This window comes from Oncorhynchus keta, unplaced genomic scaffold (genome assembly GCF_023373465.1).
Source record: "Oncorhynchus keta strain PuntledgeMale-10-30-2019 unplaced genomic scaffold, Oket_V2 Un_contig_6276_pilon_pilon, whole genome shotgun sequence".
Classification (NCBI taxonomy): domain Eukaryota; kingdom Metazoa; phylum Chordata; class Actinopteri; order Salmoniformes; family Salmonidae; genus Oncorhynchus; species Oncorhynchus keta.
The window spans coordinates 5,001-22,751 of NW_026288771.1; the positions used below are offsets into that span (position 1 = coordinate 5,001).

At 43.7% G+C, this 17,751-nt stretch overlaps 1 long non-coding RNA gene and 1 pseudogene across 1 annotated transcript; both read left to right on the forward strand.

Moving 5' to 3' along the window:
- LOC118380428 (kinesin-associated protein 3-like) overlaps positions 1–17,751 on the forward strand; it is a 69,454-nt pseudogene that overhangs the window by 4,851 nt on the left and 46,852 nt on the right.
- On the forward strand, positions 13,011–15,675 carry LOC127925804 (uncharacterized). The gene is made up of 4 exons (XR_008122274.1): positions 13,011–13,358; positions 13,536–14,001; positions 15,261–15,354; positions 15,402–15,675. It is a non-coding gene; the product is annotated as an uncharacterized LOC127925804 (long non-coding RNA).

Consider the following 17,751-nt stretch of genomic DNA (forward strand, 5'->3'; position numbering starts at 1 on the left):
TTTTTTCTCTCTGTTGTTGAGGGCTTTTGTGGACTGTGTATCGCTCTCCTTTTAGGTGGTTGTATAATTTTAACGGTTTATTTTCTGATGTTGATAACTAGTTAATACCTAATTCTGCTCTGCATTATTTGTTGTTTTGCACACCAAGTATATTTTTGCAGAATTCTGCATGCAGAGTGCTACCTTGTCCCCGGACCTGCTATTTTCGTCTCTCTCTCTCTCTACTACTCTTTCTACTCTGCTATCTTGACCTCTGATTGGCTATGAAAAGCCACCTGACATTTACTCCTAAGATACTGACGTGTTGCATCCTCTACAACCACTGTGATTTATTTGGACTCTGGTCATCTATGAACGTTTGAACATCTTGGTCATGTTCTGTTATAATCTCCACCCCGGCACAGCCAGAAGAGGACTGGCCACCTCTCAGAGCCTGGTTCCTCTCTAGGTTTCTTCCTTGGTTCTGGCCTTTCTAGGAGTTTTTCCCTAGCCACCGTGCTTCTACACCTGCATTGTTTGCTGTTTGAGGTTTTAGGCTGGGTTTTCTGTACAGCTGCTGAAAAAAGGGGTTTATAAATACATTTGATTGATTGAATTTGGTGTTTGTTCCGTTTAGTGAATTCTTGGTTGGTGGACCCCAGACATCACAACCATAAAGGGTAATGGGTTCTGTAACTGATTTAACTACTTTTAGCCAGATCCTAATTGGCGCTGATGTATGCCGAGGTATGTATCGTTTTTGTGTGCTCTGGGGTAACGGTGGCTAGGTGGAATTTGTATTTGTGGTCCTGGGAACTGGACCTTTTTTGGAACACCATTATTTTTTGTCTTACTGAGATTTACTGTCAGGGCCCAGGTCTGTCAGGGCCCAGGTCTGTCAGGGCCCAGGTCTGTCTGGGCCCAGGTCTGACAGAATCTGTGCAGATGATCTAGATGCTGCTGTAGACCCTTTGACTCGACCGCTCTGGTGCCAATTCATTGAAATAAATGTTGAAAAGTTTAAGAATTAGCCCATTTGAATTTGTGGTTTAGTATACCATCAACACCACAGGCTTTTTGGGTTGAAGGTTTTGTATTTTTGTCCTGTAGTTCATCCAATGTAATTGGAGAATCCAGTGGGTTCTGCTAGTCTTTAAACCTCACTAGGGTATGTGGGACGGTATTGGCCCCACCTCGTCAACAGCCAGTGAAAGTGCAGGGCGCCAAATTCAAAACAACAGAAATCCCATAATTACAATTCCTCAAACATACAAGTATTTTACACCATTTTAAAGATAAACTTGTAAATCCAGCCACATATTTATATCCAAAATCTCAGTTTACGTTATGTTCAGTAGTTCCAAAACATCCTGTGATTTTGCAGAGAGCCACATCAATTTACAGAAATACTCATAATAAACATTGATCAAAGATACAAGTGTTATGCATGGAATTTTAGATCCACTTATCCTTAATAAACTAGCTGTCAGATTTCAAAAACACTTTATGGAAAAAACACACCATGCAATAATCTGAGTATACAGGGCTCAGAGACCAAAACAAGCCATACAGATATCCGCCATATTGTGGAGTCAACATAAGTCAGAAATAGCATTCTAAATATTCACTTACCTTTGATGATCTTCATCAGAATGCACTCCCAGGAATCCACAATAAATGTTTGTTTTGTTCGATAAAGTCCATAATTTATGTCCAAATACCTCCTTTTTGTTTGCGCGTTTAATCCAAACTCACGAGGTGCAGGCAAGTCCAGGCGAAAGTTCAGACGAAAGTTATATTACAGTTCGTAGAAACATGTGAAACTAAGTATAGAATCAATCTTTAGGATGTTGTTATCATAAATCTTCAATAATGTTCCAACCGGAGAATTCCTTTGTCTTTAGAAATGCAATGGAACGCAAGCTGACTCTCATGTGATCAGCTCATGCCACTCTGACAGACCTCTGACTCATTCAGCTCCCATTCCCCCCTCATTCACAGTAGAAGCCTCAAACAAGGTTCTAAAGACTGTTGACATTTAGTAGAAGCATCTTGGAAAGTGCAATATGACCCCATAGACACTTTGTATTCGATAGGCAATGAGTTGAAGAACTACAAACCTCAGATTTCCCACTTCCTGGTTGGGTTTTTTCTCAGGTTTTTGCCTGCCATATGAGTTCTGTTATACTCACAGACATCATTCAAACAGTTTTAGAAACTTCAGAGTGTTTTCTATCCAAATGTACGAATTATATGCATATTCTAGCTTTTATGGCTAGAGTAGCAGGCAGTTTAATTTGGGCACGCTTTTCATCCAAAATTCCGAATGCTGCCCTCTGCCCTCGAAGTTAATAGCTGGGCCAGTAACCAAAAGATTGTTGGTTCAAATCTCCGAGCCAACTAGATGAAAAGTCTGCCGATGTGCCCTTGAGCAAGGCACTTAACCCTAATTGCTCCTGTAAGTCGCTCTGGAGAAGAGCGTCTGCTAAATGACAAACAAGTGAAGATGTCCGAAAAGAGAAGTGGTCTATCCATACATCTCCGTTTTGGATAGACAACTCTTTGTTTGTTTTAGTGTGTTCCAATTCTCCCAGAAGTGGTTAGTCTATGGATTATTTAATTACATTTAATTACATTGAGCTGACGAGCTGTTCCTTCTTTTTCCGTAGTGTATTTCTGTCATGTTTTGTCTTATATTGTCTTGTCATTATGTTTTTCCCTTCTGTTCAATTTCTCTCTCCTGCTGGTCTTATTAGGTTCGTTCCCTATTTTTCTCTCTTCCTCTATCTCTCTCTCCTCTCTATCGTTCCGCTCCTGCTCCCAGCTGTTCCCATTCTCCTACTCACTCATTTAGTCTTTGCACACCTGTTCCCTATCTTGTCCTCTGATTAGAGTCCCTATTTCTCCCCTTGTTTTCTCGTTTCTGTCCTGTCAATCTATCTGGCTGTATGATGTTCGTTTAAGTTCTGTGTCCTTGTCTGACGAGAACCACAAGCAGATGGTTTTATCCTGTCTTCAGATGCTGCGTGTGAGCAGGTGTCCAGGTCTGCTCCCATCCCACGGTAACAAACAGTGCCTTCCCGAAGCAACCTGCAGTCTATGCACAGGAGTCTCCAGTCAGTCCTTTCTACTGACTGATGGTAATTTCAGTTTTCCTGTTTTGTTTTCACACTTGATATTTCCAGGATTATCACTTTTGTCAAATACTGGAATAAAGACTCTGTTTTGTTAAGTCGCTACACTGACTTGGGTCCTCATTCACCTGCATAACAAGTTTACACTGACTGCATTGTTTTAGTGCACCCACAATAGTTGACAGGTGCATAGACTAACAGGTTTTCTGGTCTCTATGTTTTTAGGTTGACTGCATAGGTTTCTACAACACCTCTCCTAGATCAGCAGTTGCTCTCTACTCTGCATGTTCTCAGGTTCCTACAACTCTATCTCTGTTCAGCTCTTCCAACAGTTCTATCTCTGACTGCATCCCACAGGTAACAAACAGTACAACACCTATCTCTGCACCCTCAACAGTTCCTACACTGACTATCTCTGTAACAAACAGTACAACACCTATCTCTAGTTCAGCACCTTCCTCTCTCTATCTCTGTTCCTCAGGTTCCTCAACTCTATCTCTGTTCTCACCTTCCTCTCTCTATCTCTGTTCAGGTAACTCAGTTCCTCTCTCTAGATCTCTGTTCACTCTTCCCACACTGACTGCATCCCTCTGTTCAAACAGTACTTCCTCTCCTGTCTCTGTTCTCTGCTCCCACAGGTAACAAACTCATTCTATCCTAGATCAGCACCCACCAGATCACACTGACTATCAGGCTGTACAACACCTGTATCAGATTTGAGCAACAGTTTAATGTGTAGTAACAGTACAACACCTTCTGTCAGGTGACTGACTGATCCCACAAGCAGATGGCAACATGTGATCCTAGTACCACATCAGTGTCGATGACAGGTTCAAGTCCATGTTCGCCACACTGACTGCATCCCACAGGTAACAAACAGTACAACACCTGATCCTAGATCAGCACCCACAACAGTTCGCCTACACTGACTGCATCCCACAGGTAACAAACAGTACAACACCTGATCCTAGATCAGCACCCACAACAGTTCGCCTACACTGACTGCATCCCACAGGTAACAAACAGTACAACACCTGATCCTAGATCAGCACCCACAACAGTTCGCCTACACTGACTGCATCCCACAGGTAACAAACAGTACAACACCTGATCCTAGATCAGCACCCACAACAGTTCGCCTACACTGACTGCATCCCACAGGTAACAAACAGTACAACACCTGATCCTAGATCAGCACCCACAACAGTTCGCCTACACTGACTGCATCCCACAGGTAACAAACAGTACAACACCTGATCCTAGATCAGCACCCACAACAGTTCGCCTACACTGACTGCATCCCACAGGTAACAAACAGTACAACACCTGATCCTAGATCAGCACCCACAGCAGTGTTATTTGTCACATATGTGGAATACAACAATACAACACCCTTACAGTGAAATGCTTATAAATAATTAAAGAGAAATAACAATAGCGAGGCTATATACAGGGGGTACTGGTAGGTCGAGGTAATTGAGGTAATATGGACAATATGTACGTAGGTAGAGTTATTAAAGTGACGAGATAATAACAGAGAGTAGCAGCAGCGTAAAGGTGGGTCCAGGCAAATAGTCTGGTGGCCGTTTGATGAGATGTTCAGGAGTCATATGGGGGTAGATGCTGTTTAGAAACCTCTTGGACCTAGACTTGACGCTCCGGTACCGCTTGCCGTGCGGTAGCAGGGAGAACAGTATGTGTAAACATGTATACGCAGGGCCCAGCTGTAAAAGAGACCTTGGTCTCAGTCTGTGTTCCTTGTTGAAATGAAGGTATAATGTTAGTTTGTCGGTGATGTGGACGCCAAGGAACTTGAAGCTCTCAACCTGCTCCACTGCAGCCCCGTCGATGAGAATGGGGGCGTGCTCGGTCCTCCTTTTCCTGTAGTCCACAATCAGGTCCTTAGTCTTGCTCACATGAAGGGAGAGGTTGTTGTCATGGCACCACAGTGCCAGTTCTCTGACCTCCTCCCTATAGGCCGTCTCATCGTTGATGTTGATCAGGCCAACCACCGTTGTGTCATCGGCAAACTTAATGATGGCGTTGGAGTCGTGCTTGGCCACGCAGTCGTGGGTGAACAGGGAGTACAGGAGGGGACTAAGTACACAACCCTGAGGGGCCCCAGTGTTGAGGATCAGCGTGGCGGATTTGTTGCTACCAACTTTTACCACCGGCGGAGACCCGTCAGGAAGTCCAGGATCCAGTTGCAGAGGGAGGTGTTTAGTCCCAGGGTCCTTAGCTTGGTGATGAGCTTTGAGGGGAATATGGGGTTGAACGCTGAGCTGTAGTCAATGAATAGCATTCTCACGTAGGTGTTCCCTTTGTCCAGGTGGGAAAGGGCAGTGTGGAGTGCAATAGAGATCATCTGTGAATCTTTAGGGGTGGTATACAAATTGGAGTCTAGGGTTTCTGGTGTTGATTTTTAGTTGTTATTATTTTTAAGTGGCCTTTTATTGTCCCCGGCACAAGGTGTACCTGTGTAATGATCATGCTGTTGAATTAGCTGTCAGGTGGATGGATTATCTTGGCAAAGGAGAAATGCTCACTGACAGGGATGTAAACACATTTGTGCACCAAATTAGATAGAAATAAGCTTTTTTTGTGCGTCAAGAAAATGTCTGGTGTCTTTTATTTCAACTCGTGAAACATGGGACCAACACTTTACATGGTGTGTTTATATTTTTGTTCTGTGTATCTATTGCTAACATGCTAACTTAGTGCTCTGTGTTGACTCACCAGTTGATGAAGATGTTGTTTGAGCACAGTGAGGACAGGATCGATGCTGAGCTCATCTCCTTCTGTATCAACCTGGCAGCTAACAAGAAGAACGCTCAGCTCATCTGTGAAGGTAGGGAAGACCACTGTGAGTTATACAGCTCATCTGTGAAGGTAGGGAAGACCACTGTGAGTTATACAGCTCATCTGTGAAGGTAGGGAAGACCACTGTGAGTTATACAGCTCATCTGTGAAGGTAGGGAAGACCACTGAGTTATACAGCTCATCTGTGAAGGTAGGGGGGACCACTGTAAGTTATACAGCTCATCTGTGAAGGTAGGGAGGACCACTGTGAGTTATACAGCTCATCTGTGAAGGTAGGGAAGACCACTGTGAGTTATACAGCTCAGCTGTGAAGGTAGGGAGGACCACTGTGAGTTATACAACTCATCTGTGAAGGTAGGGGGGACCACTGTGAGTTATACAGCTCATCTGTGAAGGTAGGGAGGACCACTGTGAGTTATACAGCTCATCTGTGAAGGTAGGGTGGTCCACTATGAGTTATACAGCTCAGCTGTGAAGGTAGGGAGGACCACTGTGAGTTATACAGCTCAGCTGTGAAGGTAGGGAGGACCACTGTGAGTTATACAGCTCAGCTGTGAAGGTAGAGAGGACCACTGTGAGTTATACAGCTCATCTGTGAAGGTAGGGAGGACCACTGTGAGTTACACAGCTCATCTGTGAAGGTAGGGGGGACCACTGTGAGTTATACAGCTCATCGGTGAAGGTAGGGAGGACCACTATGAGTTACACAGCTCATCTGTGAAGGTACAGACCACATATGTATCAGAGATGGTCTGGTGATCTAAGAACAATAGAAATATGTCCAAGACTCTTCGTTGTCACCTTCCATGTGTCATAAATGAATGAATTAGTATAAATAGTGCACATGCTGTTGAATAAGTAATGAATGCTTGCTTCCCTTCCCTCAGGTAATGGTCTGAAGATGTTGATGAAGAGAGCTCTGAAGCTGAAGGATCCTTTACTTATGAAGATGATACGAAACATCTCTCAACACGACGGACCAACCAAACACATCTTCATCGTTAGTACTAAATTCATGTTGGATTTGAATGACTTGATCAAGCAGATGTTGTGACTGGATTGGTTGAAAAGACTAATGAAGAACACATTGTGAAGCTCCCAGCAATGAAGCCATATAAAAGCATCCAGTTCCCATGAGGCAGCAGCAGAGATATTTATTTAGAGACTGTATGAATGAGGTGTTGCTAAGTGACTTACTAACCGAATGGTCTCCCCCAGGACTATGTAGGAGACCTGGCAGCCCAGATCAGTCCTGATGAAAACGAAGAGTATGTGATCGAGTGTCTGGGGACCCTGGCTAACCTCACTATCGCTGATCTGGACTGGGAACTGGTGCTGAAGGAGTACAACCTGGTACCTTACTTTAAAGATAGGCTCAAACCAGGTGAGTGAATTCTATAACCACCCTGAGGAAGCGATGCCCACTCATTCCACCACAAAGCCCTCACCTACAGAGAGAGGAACCTAGGGTAGAGTCCCCTTAGCCAGCTGGTTCTGGGGCTCTGTTCACAAACACAAACAGACCCCACAAAGCCCTCACCTACAGAGAGATGAACCTAGGGTAGAGTCCCCTTAGCCAGCTGGTTCTGGGGCTCTGTTCACAAACACAAACAGACCCCACAAAGCCCTCACCTACAGAGAGATGAACCTAGGGAAGAGTCCCCTTAGCCAGCTGGTTCTGGGGCTCTGTTCACAAACACAAACAGACCCCACAAAGCCCTCACCTACAGAGAGATGAACCTAGGGTAGAGTCCCCTTAGCCAGCTGGTTCTGGGGCTCTGTTCACAAACACAAACAGACCCCACAAAGCCTCAGGACAGCAACACAATTAGACCCAACCAAATTATGAGAAACCAAATAGATAACTATTTAACACACTGGAAAGAATCAACAAAAAAACTAGGATGCTATTTGGCCCTAAACAAGGAATACACAGTGGCAGAATACCTGACCACTGTGACTGACCTAAAAGTAAGAACATCCTTAACTATGTACAGACTCAGTGAACATAGCCTTGCTATTGAGAGAGGCCGCCATAGGCAGACCTGGCTCTCAGGAGAAGACAGGCTATGTGCCCACTGCCCACAAAATGAGGTGGGAACTGAGCTGCACTTCCTAACCTCCTGCCCAATGTATGACCATATTAGAGATACATACTTCCCTCAGATCACATGTATTTATATAGCCCTTCTAACATCAGCTGATATCTCAAAGTGCTGTACAGAAACCCAGCCTAAAACCCCCAAACAGCAAGCAATGCAGGTGTAGAAGCACGGTGGCTAGGAAAAACTCCCTAGAAAGGCCAAAACCTAGGAAGAAACCTAGAGGGGAACCAGGCTATGAGGGGTGGCCAGTCCTCTTCTGGCTGTGCCGGGTGGAGAGGAACCAGGCTCTGAGGGGTGGCCAGTCCTCTTCTGGCTGTGCCAGGTAGAGAGGAACCAGGCTCTGAGGGGTGGCCAGTCCTCTTCTGGCTGTGCCAGGTAGAGAGGATCCAGGCTCTGAGGGGTGGCCAGTCCTCTTCTGGCTGTGCCAGGTAGAGAGGAACCAGGCTCTGAGGGGTGGCCAGTCCTCTTCTGGCTGTGCCAGGTAGAGAGGATCCAGGCTCTGAGGGGTGGCCAGTCCTCTTCTGGCTGTGCCAGGTAGAGAGGAACCAGGCTCTGAGGGGTGGCCAGTCCTCTTCTGGCTGTACTGGGTAGAGAGGAACCAGGCTCTGAGGGGTGGCCAGTCCTCTTCTGACTGTGCCAGGTAGAGAGGAACCAGGCTCTGAGGGGTGGCCAGTCCTCTTCTGGCTGTACTGGGTAGAGAGGAACCAGGCTCTGAGGGGTGGCCAGTCCTCTTCTGACTGTGCCAGGTAGAGAGGAACCAGGCTCTGAGGGGTGGCCAGTCCTCTTCTGGCTGTGCCAGGTAGAGAGGAACCAGGCTCTGAGGGGTGGCCAGTCCTCTTCTGGCTGTGCCGGGTAGAGAGGAACCAGGCTCTGAGGGGTGGCCAGTTCTCTTCTGGCTGTACTGGGTAGAGAGGAACCAGGCTCTGAGGGGTGGCCAGTCCTCTTCTGGCTGTACTGGGTAGAGAGGAACCAGGCTCTGAGGGGTGGCCAGTTCTCTTCTGGCTGTGCCAGGTAGAGAGGAACCAGGCTCTGAGGGGTGGCCAGTCCTCTTCTGGGTGTACTGGTTAGACCAGAGGTACCAGGCTCTGAGGGGTGGCCAGTTCTCTTCTGGCTGTGCCAGGTGGAGATTATAACAGAGTACATGGCCATTAAGGCCAGATCGTTCTTCAAGATGTCCAAACGTTCATAGATGACCAGCAGGGTCAAATAATAATAATCCCAGTAGTTGTAGAGGATGCAACAGGTCAGCAACAGGTCAGCAACAGGTCAGCAACAGGTCAGCAACAGGTCAGCACATCAGGAGTAAATGTCAGTTGGCTTTTCAGAAGCCACAGAACCACAAAGAATTTGAAAACAAATTAAACTCCCATATCTGTTAACCAAACAACATAAATACCAGCTATATTTACCTGTTTATTTATCTTCCCCCACTACATTGCTAAAACACCGTCCATAGCTGATTACATCACTCTTTTTTTTAGATCTTTTTCAGTGCAATATTTACCGTTAGATTCCACATTGTTTTTGTTGATGTTGCTCGGTATCTTTGGTTTATTGTTGTTTTGCTTTGGCCGTGTAAACACGTTTCCCGTGACAATAAAGCCCTTTTCATTTGATTTGAATTGATAGAAAGAGACTCAAACTAGGTAACTACATCACTGAAGAAGAGTGGATTTAGTTTCTGAGAGATTACGGAGGTGTTGTAAAGGTGTTGTAAAGGTGTTCTAAAGAGACTGTAGTTATGAAAACAAGAAGAACAGGAGTTCACCTTTTGTACCCTCTGACCGCTGACCTCTGTGTGTTGTCATCAGGTTCTCTGACTCCTGACCTCTGTGTGTTGTCATCAGGTTCTCTGACTCCTGACCTCTGTGTGTTGTCATCAGGTTCTCTGACCCCTGACCTCTGTGTGTTGTCATCAGGCTCTCTAACCCCTGACCCCTGACCTCGCTGTGTGTTGTCATCAGGCTCTCTAACCCCTGACCCCTGACCTCTGTGTGTTGTCATCAGGCTCTCTAACCCCAGACACCTGACCTCTGTGTGTTGTCATCAGGTTCTCTGACCCCTGACCTCTGTGTGTTGTCCTCAGGTTCTCTGACCCCTGACCTCTGTGTGTTGTCATCAGGCTCTCTAACCCCTGACACCTGCCCTCTGTGTGTTGTCATCAGGCTCTCTAACCCCTGACCCCTGACCTCTGTGTGTTGTCATCAGGCTCTCTAACCCCTGACCCCTGACCTCTGTGTGTTGTCATCAGGCTCTCTAACCCCAGACACCTGACCTCTGTGTGTTGTCATCAGGTTCTCTGACCCCTGACCTCTGTGTGTTGTCCTCAGGTTCTCTGACCCCTGACCTCTGTGTGTTGTCATTAGGCTCTCTAACCCCTGACACCTGCCCTCTGTGTGTTGTCATTAGGCTCTCTAACCCCTGACCCCTGCCCTCTGTGTGTTGTCATCAGGCTCTCTAACCCCTGACCTCTGTGTGTTGTCATCAGGCTCTCTAACCCCTGACACCTGCCCTCTGTGTGTTGTCATCAGGCTCTCTAACCCCTGACCTCTGTGTGTTGTCATCAGGCTCTCTAACCCCTGACCTCTGTGTGTTGTCATCAGGCTCTCTAACCCCAGACACCTGACCTCTGTGTGTTGTCATCAGGTTCTCTGACCCCTGACCTCTGTGTGTTGTCCTCAGGTTCTCTGACCCCTGACCTCTGTGTGTTGTCATTAGGCTCTCTAACCCCTGACACCTGCCCTCTGTGTGTTGTCATTAGGCTCTCTAACCCCTGACCCCTGCCCTCTGTGTGTTGTCATCAGGCTCTCTAACCCTGACCTCTGTGTGTTGTCATCAGGCTCTCTAACCCCTGACACCTGCCCTCTGTGTGTTGTCATCAGGCTCTCTAACCCCTGACCTCTGTGTGTTGTCATCAGGCTCTGCAGAGGATGACCTGATACTAGAGGTGGTGATCATGATCGGGACGGTGTCCATGGATGACAGCTGTGCCGCCATGTTGGCCAAGTCTGGCATCATCCCTGCTATCATAGAACTACTGAATGGTAAGACGACATCATCCCTGCTATTATAGAACTACTGAATGGTAAGACAGACATCATCCCTACTATTATAGAACTACTGAATGGTAAGACAGACATCATCCCTACTATTATAGAACTACTGAATGGTAAGACAGACATCATCCCTACTATTATAGAACTACTGAATGGTAAGACATCATCCCTACTATTATAGAACTACTGAATGGTAAGACATTATACCTGCTATTATAGAACTACTGAATGGTAAGATGACATCATCCCTGCTATTATAGAACTGCCTATTGGTAAGACATTATAACTGCTACCATAGAACTACTGAATGGTAAGACCTCATCCCTGTATTATAGAACTACTGAATTGTAAGACCGACATCATCCCTACTATTGTAGAACTACTGAATTATCAGACATCTTCCCTGCTATTATAGTACTGCTGAATGGTAAGACGACATCATCCCTACTATTATATAACTACTGAATGGTAAGACCGACATCATCCCTGCTATTGTAGAACTACTGAATCGTCAGACATCATCCTTGCTATTGTAGAACTACTGAATCGTCAGACATCATCCCTGCTATTGTAGAACTACTGAATGGTAAGACAGACATCATCCCTACTATCATAGAACTACTGAATGGTAAGACAGACATCATCCCTGCTATTATAGAACTACTGAATGGTAAGACAGACATCATCCCTACTATTATAGAACTACTGAATGGTAAGACAGACATCATCCCTGCTATTATAGAACTACTGAATGGTAAGACAGACATCATCCCTGCTATTATAGAACTACTGAATGGTAAGACAGACATCATCCCTACTATTATAGAACTACTGAATGGTAAGACAGACATCATCCTTGCTATTGTAGAACTACTGAATCGTCAGACATCATCCTTGCTATTGTAGAACTACTGAATCGTCAGACATCATCCCTGCTATTGTAGAACTACTGAATGGTAAGACAGACATCATCCCTACTATCATAGAACTACTGAATGGTAAGACAGACATCATCCCTGCTATTATAGAACTACTGAATGGTAAGACAGACATCATCCCTACTATTATAGAACTACTGAATGGTAAGACAGACATCATCCCTGCTATTATAGAACTACTGAATGGTAAGACAGACATCATCCCTGCTATTATAGAACTACTGAATGGTAAGACAGACATCATCCCTACTATTATAGAACTACTGAATGGTAAGACAGACATCATCCTTGCTATTGTAGAACTACTGAATCGTCAGACATCATCTCCGCTATTATAGAACTACTGAATGGTGAGGCACCAACTCCATATTAATGCTCATGGTGTTCGACAAGCAGGTGTCCACATACTTTTGGTCATGTAGTGTATGTACATATAGGTAGGGATGAAGTGACTAGGCAACAGGATATATAATAAACAGCAGCAGTTGACTGTAGGTAGGGGTAAAGGATAGATAATAGACAGTAACAGCAGTATACTGTAGGTAGGGGTAAAGGATAGATAATAGACAGTAACAGCAGTATACTGTAGGTAGGGGTAAAGGATAGATAATAGACAGTAACAGCAGTATACTGTAGGTAGGGGTAAAGGATAGATAATAGACAGTAACAGCAGTATACTGTAGGTAGGGGTAAAGGATAGATAATAGACAGTAACAGCAGTATACTGTAGGTAGGGGTAAAGGATAGATAATAGACAGTAACATCAGTATACTGTAGGTAGGGGTAAAGGATAGATAATAGACAGTAACAGCAGTATACTGTAGGTAGGGGTAAAGGATAGATAATAGACAGTAACAGCAGTATACTGTAGGTAGGGGTAAAGGATAGATAATAGACAGTAACAGCAGTATACTGTAGGTAGGGGTAAAGGATAGATAATAGACAGTAACAGCAGTATACTGTAGGTAAAGGACAGATAATAGACAGTAACAGCAGTATACTGTAGGTAGGGGTAAAGGATAGATAATAGACAGTAACAGCAGTATACTGTAGGTAGGGGTAAAGGATAGATAATAGACAGTAACAGCAGTATACTGTAGGTAAAGGACAGATAATAGACAGTAACAGCAGTATACTGTAGGTAGGGGTAAAGGATAGATAATAGACAGTAACAGCAGTATACTGTAGGTAGGGGTAAAGGATAGATAATAGACAGTAACAGTATACTGTAGGTAGGGGTAAAGGATAGATAATAGACAGTAACAGCAGTATACTGTAGGTAGGGGTAAAGGATAGATAATAGACAGTAACAGCAGTATACTGTAGGTAGGGGTAAAGGATGGATAATAGACAGAACAGCAGTATACTGTAGGTAGGGGTAAAGGATAGATAATAGACAGTAACAGCAGTATACTGTAGGTAAAGGACAGATAATAGACAGTAACAGCAGTATACTGTAGGGGTAAAGGATAGATAATAGACAGTAACAGCAGTATACTGTAGGTAGGGGTAAAGGATAGATAATAGACAGTAACAGCAGTATACTGTAGGTAGGGGTAAAGGATAGATAATAGACAGTAACAGCAGTATACTGTAGGTAGGGGTAAAGGATAGATAATAGACAGTAACAGCAGTATACTGTAGGGGTAAAGGATAGATAATAGACAGTAACAGCAGTATACTGTAGGTAGGGGGTAAAGGATAGATAATAGACAGAACAGCAGTATACTGTAGGTAGGGGTAAAGGATAGATAATAGACAGTAACAGCAGTATACTGTAGGTAGAGGTAAAGGATAGATAATAGACAGTAACAGCAGTATACTGTAGGTAGGGGTAAAGGATAGATAATAGACAGTAACAGCAGTATACTGTAGGTAGGGGTAAAGGATAGATAATAGACAGTAACAGCAGTATACTGTAGGTAGAGGTAAAGGATAGATAATAGACAGTAACAGCAGTATACTGTAGGTAGGGGTAAAGGATAGATAATAGACAGTAACAGCAGTATACTGTAGTTAGGGGTAAAGGATAGATAATAGACAGTAACAGTAGTATACTGTAGGTAGGGGTAAAGGATAGATAATAGACAGTAACAGCAGTATACTGTAGGTAGGGGTAAAGGATAGATAATAGACAGTAACAGCAGTATACTGTAGGTAGGGGTAAAGGATAGATAATAGACAGTAACATCAGTATACTGTAGGTAAAGGATAGATAATAGACAGTAACAGCAGTATACTGTAGGTAGGGGTAAAGGATAGATAATAGACAGTAACAGTAGTATACTGTAGGTAGGGGTAAAGGATAGATAATAGACAGTAACAGCAGTATACTGTAGGTAGGGGTAAAGGATAGATAATAGACAGTAACAGCAGTATACTGTAGGTAGGGGTAAAGGATAGATAATAGACAGTAACAGCAGTATACTGTAGGTAGGGGTAAAGGATAGATAATAGACAGTAACAGTATACTGTAAGTAAAGGATAGATAATAGACAGTAACAGCAGTATACTGTGGGTAGGGGTAAAGGATAGATAATAGACAGTAACAGCAGTATACTGTAGGTAGGGGTAAAGGATAGATAATAGACAGTAACAGCAGTATACCGTAGGTAGAGGATAGATAATAGACAGTAACAGCAGTATACTGTAGGTAGGGGTAAAGGATAGATAATAGACAGTAACAGCAGTATACTGTAGGTAGGGGTAAAGGATAGATAATAGACAGTAACAGTATACTGTAGGTAAAGGATAGATAATAGACAGTAACAGCAGTATACTGTGGGTAGGGGTAAAGGATAGATAATAGACAGTAACAGCAGTATACTGTAGGTAGGGGTAAAGGATAGATAATAGACAGTAACAGCAGTATACCGTAGGTAGAGGTAAAGGATAGATAATAGACAGTAACAGCAGTATATTGTAGGTAGGTGTAAAGGATAGATAATAGACAGTAACAGTATACTGTAGGTAAAGGATAGATAATAGACAGTAACAGCAGTATACTGTAGGTAGGGGTAAAGGATAGATAATAGACAGTAACAGTATACTGTAGGTAAAGGATATATAATAGACAGTAACAGCAGTATACTGTAGGTAGGGGTAAAGGATAGATAATAGACAGTAACAGTATACTGTAGGTAAAGGATATATAATAGACAGTAACAGCAGTATACTGTAGGTAGGGGTAAAGGATAGATAATAGACAGTAACAGCAGTATACTGTAGGTAGGGGTAAAGGATAGATAATAGACAGTAACATCAGTATACTGTAGGTAGGGGTAAAGGATAGATAATAGACAGTAACAGCAGTATACTGTAGGTAGGGGTAAAGGATAGATAATAGACAGTAACAGTAGTATACTGTAGGTAGGGGTAAAGGATAGATAATAGACAGTAACAGCAGTATACTGTAGGTAGGGGTAAAGGATAGATAATAGACAGTAACAGCAGTATACTGTAGGTAGGGGTAAAGGATAGATAATAGACAGTAACAGCAGTATACTGTAGGTAGGGGTAAAGGATAGATAATAGACAGTAACAGCAGTATACTGTAGGTAGGGGTAAAGGATAGATAATAGACAGTAACAGCAGTATACTGTAGGTAGGGGTAAAGGATAGATAGTAGACAATAACAGCAGTATACTGTAGGTAGGGGTAAAGGATAGATAATAGACAGTAACAGCAGTATACTGTAGGTAGGGGTAAAGGATAGATAATAGACAGTAACAGCAGTATACTGTAGGTAGGGGTAAAGGATAGATAATAGACAGTAACAGCAGTATACTGTAGGTAGGGGTAAAGGATAGATAATAGACAGTAACAGCAGTATACTGTAGGTAGGGGTAAAGGATATATAATAGACAGTAACAACAGTATACTGTAGGTAGGATAGATAATAGACAGTAACAACAGTATACTGTAGGTAGGGGTAAAGGATAGATAATAGACAGTAACAACAGTATACTGTAGGTAGTGGTAAAGGATAGATAATAGACAGTAACAGCAGTATACTGTAGGTAGGGGTAAAGGATAGATACTAGACAGTAACAACAGTATACTGTAGGTAGGGGTAAAGGATAGATAATAGACAGTAACAGCAGTGTATGTGATGAGTCAAAAGAGTTGGTGCAAAGGGTCATTGCTAAGGAACTGTTACCTAACTGGGTATCTAAGGAACTGTTACCTAACTGGGTATCTAAGGAACTGTTACCTAACTGGGTATCTAAGGAACTGTTACCTAACTGGGTATCTAAGGAACTGTTACCTAACTGGGTATCTAAGGAACTGTTACCTAACTGGGTATCTAAGGAACTGTTACCTAACTGGGTATCTAAGGAACTGTTACCTAACTGGGTATCTAAGGAACTGTTACCTAACTGGGTATCTAAGGAACTGTTACCTAACTGGGTATCTAAGGAACTGTTAACTAACTGGGTATCTAAGGAACTGTTACCTAACTGGGTATCTAAGGAACTGTTAACTAACTGGGTATCTAAGGAACTGTTACCTAACTGGGTATCTAAGGAACTGTTACCTAACTGAGTATCTAAGGAACTGTTAACTAACTGTTTATCAGTCTGATGGGGGTCAAAGCTGTTCAGGGTCCCGTTGGTTCCAGACTTGGTGCATCGGTGCCACTTGCTGTGCGGTAGCAGAGAGAACAGTCTATGACTTGGGTGGCTGGTGTCTTTGACTATTTTTAAGGCCTTCCTCTGATACCGCCTGGTATAATTCCTTAGTTATGGTGCATTCGGAAAGTATTCAGACCCCATTACTTTTTCCACATTTTGTTACTTTACAGCTAAAATTGATTTAAATAAGAAAAAATTCCCAAGAACACAGTCATTCTTAAATGGAAGAAATTTGGAACCAGAGCTGACCGCCCAGCCAAAGAAACCTGGCATGGTCCTTACGGTGAAGCATGGTGGTGGCAGCATCATGCTGTGAGGATGTTTTTCAGCGCCAGGGACTGGGAGACTAGTCAGGATGGAGGGAAAGATGAATGGAGAAAAATACAGAGAGATCCTTGATGAAAACCTGCTCCAGAGCGCTCAGGACCTCAGACTGGGGCGAAGGTTCACCTGCCAACAGGACAACGACCCAAAGCACACAGCCAAGACTATGGAGGAGTGGCTTCGGGACAAGTCTCTGGATGTACTTGAGTTGCCCAGCCAGAGCCCGGACTTGAACCCTATCGAACATCTCTGGAGAGACTTTTAAATAGCTGTGCACCGACGCTCCCCATCCAACCTGACAGAGCTTGAGAGGATCTGCAGAGAAGAATGGGAGAAACTCCCCAAAAACTGGTGTGCCAAGCTTGTAGCGTCATACCCAAGAAGACTTGAGGCTGTAATCGCTGCCAAAGATGCTTCAACAAAGTACAGAGTAAAGGGTCTGAATTATGTAATATTTGTGATATTTCAGTTTTGTATTTTTAATAAATGTGCAAACATTTCTAAAAACCTGTTTTTGCTTTGTCCTTATGGGGTATTGTGATGTCATTATGGGGTATTGTGATGTCATTGTGGGGTATTGTGATGTCCTTATGGGGTATTGTGATGTCTTTGCGGGGTATTGTGATGTCATTGTGGGGTATTGTGATGTCCTTATGGGGTATTGTGATGTCATTATGGGGTATTGTGATGTCATTGTGGGGTATTGTGATGTCATTATGGTGTATTGTGATGTCATTATGGGGTATTGTGGTGTCATTATG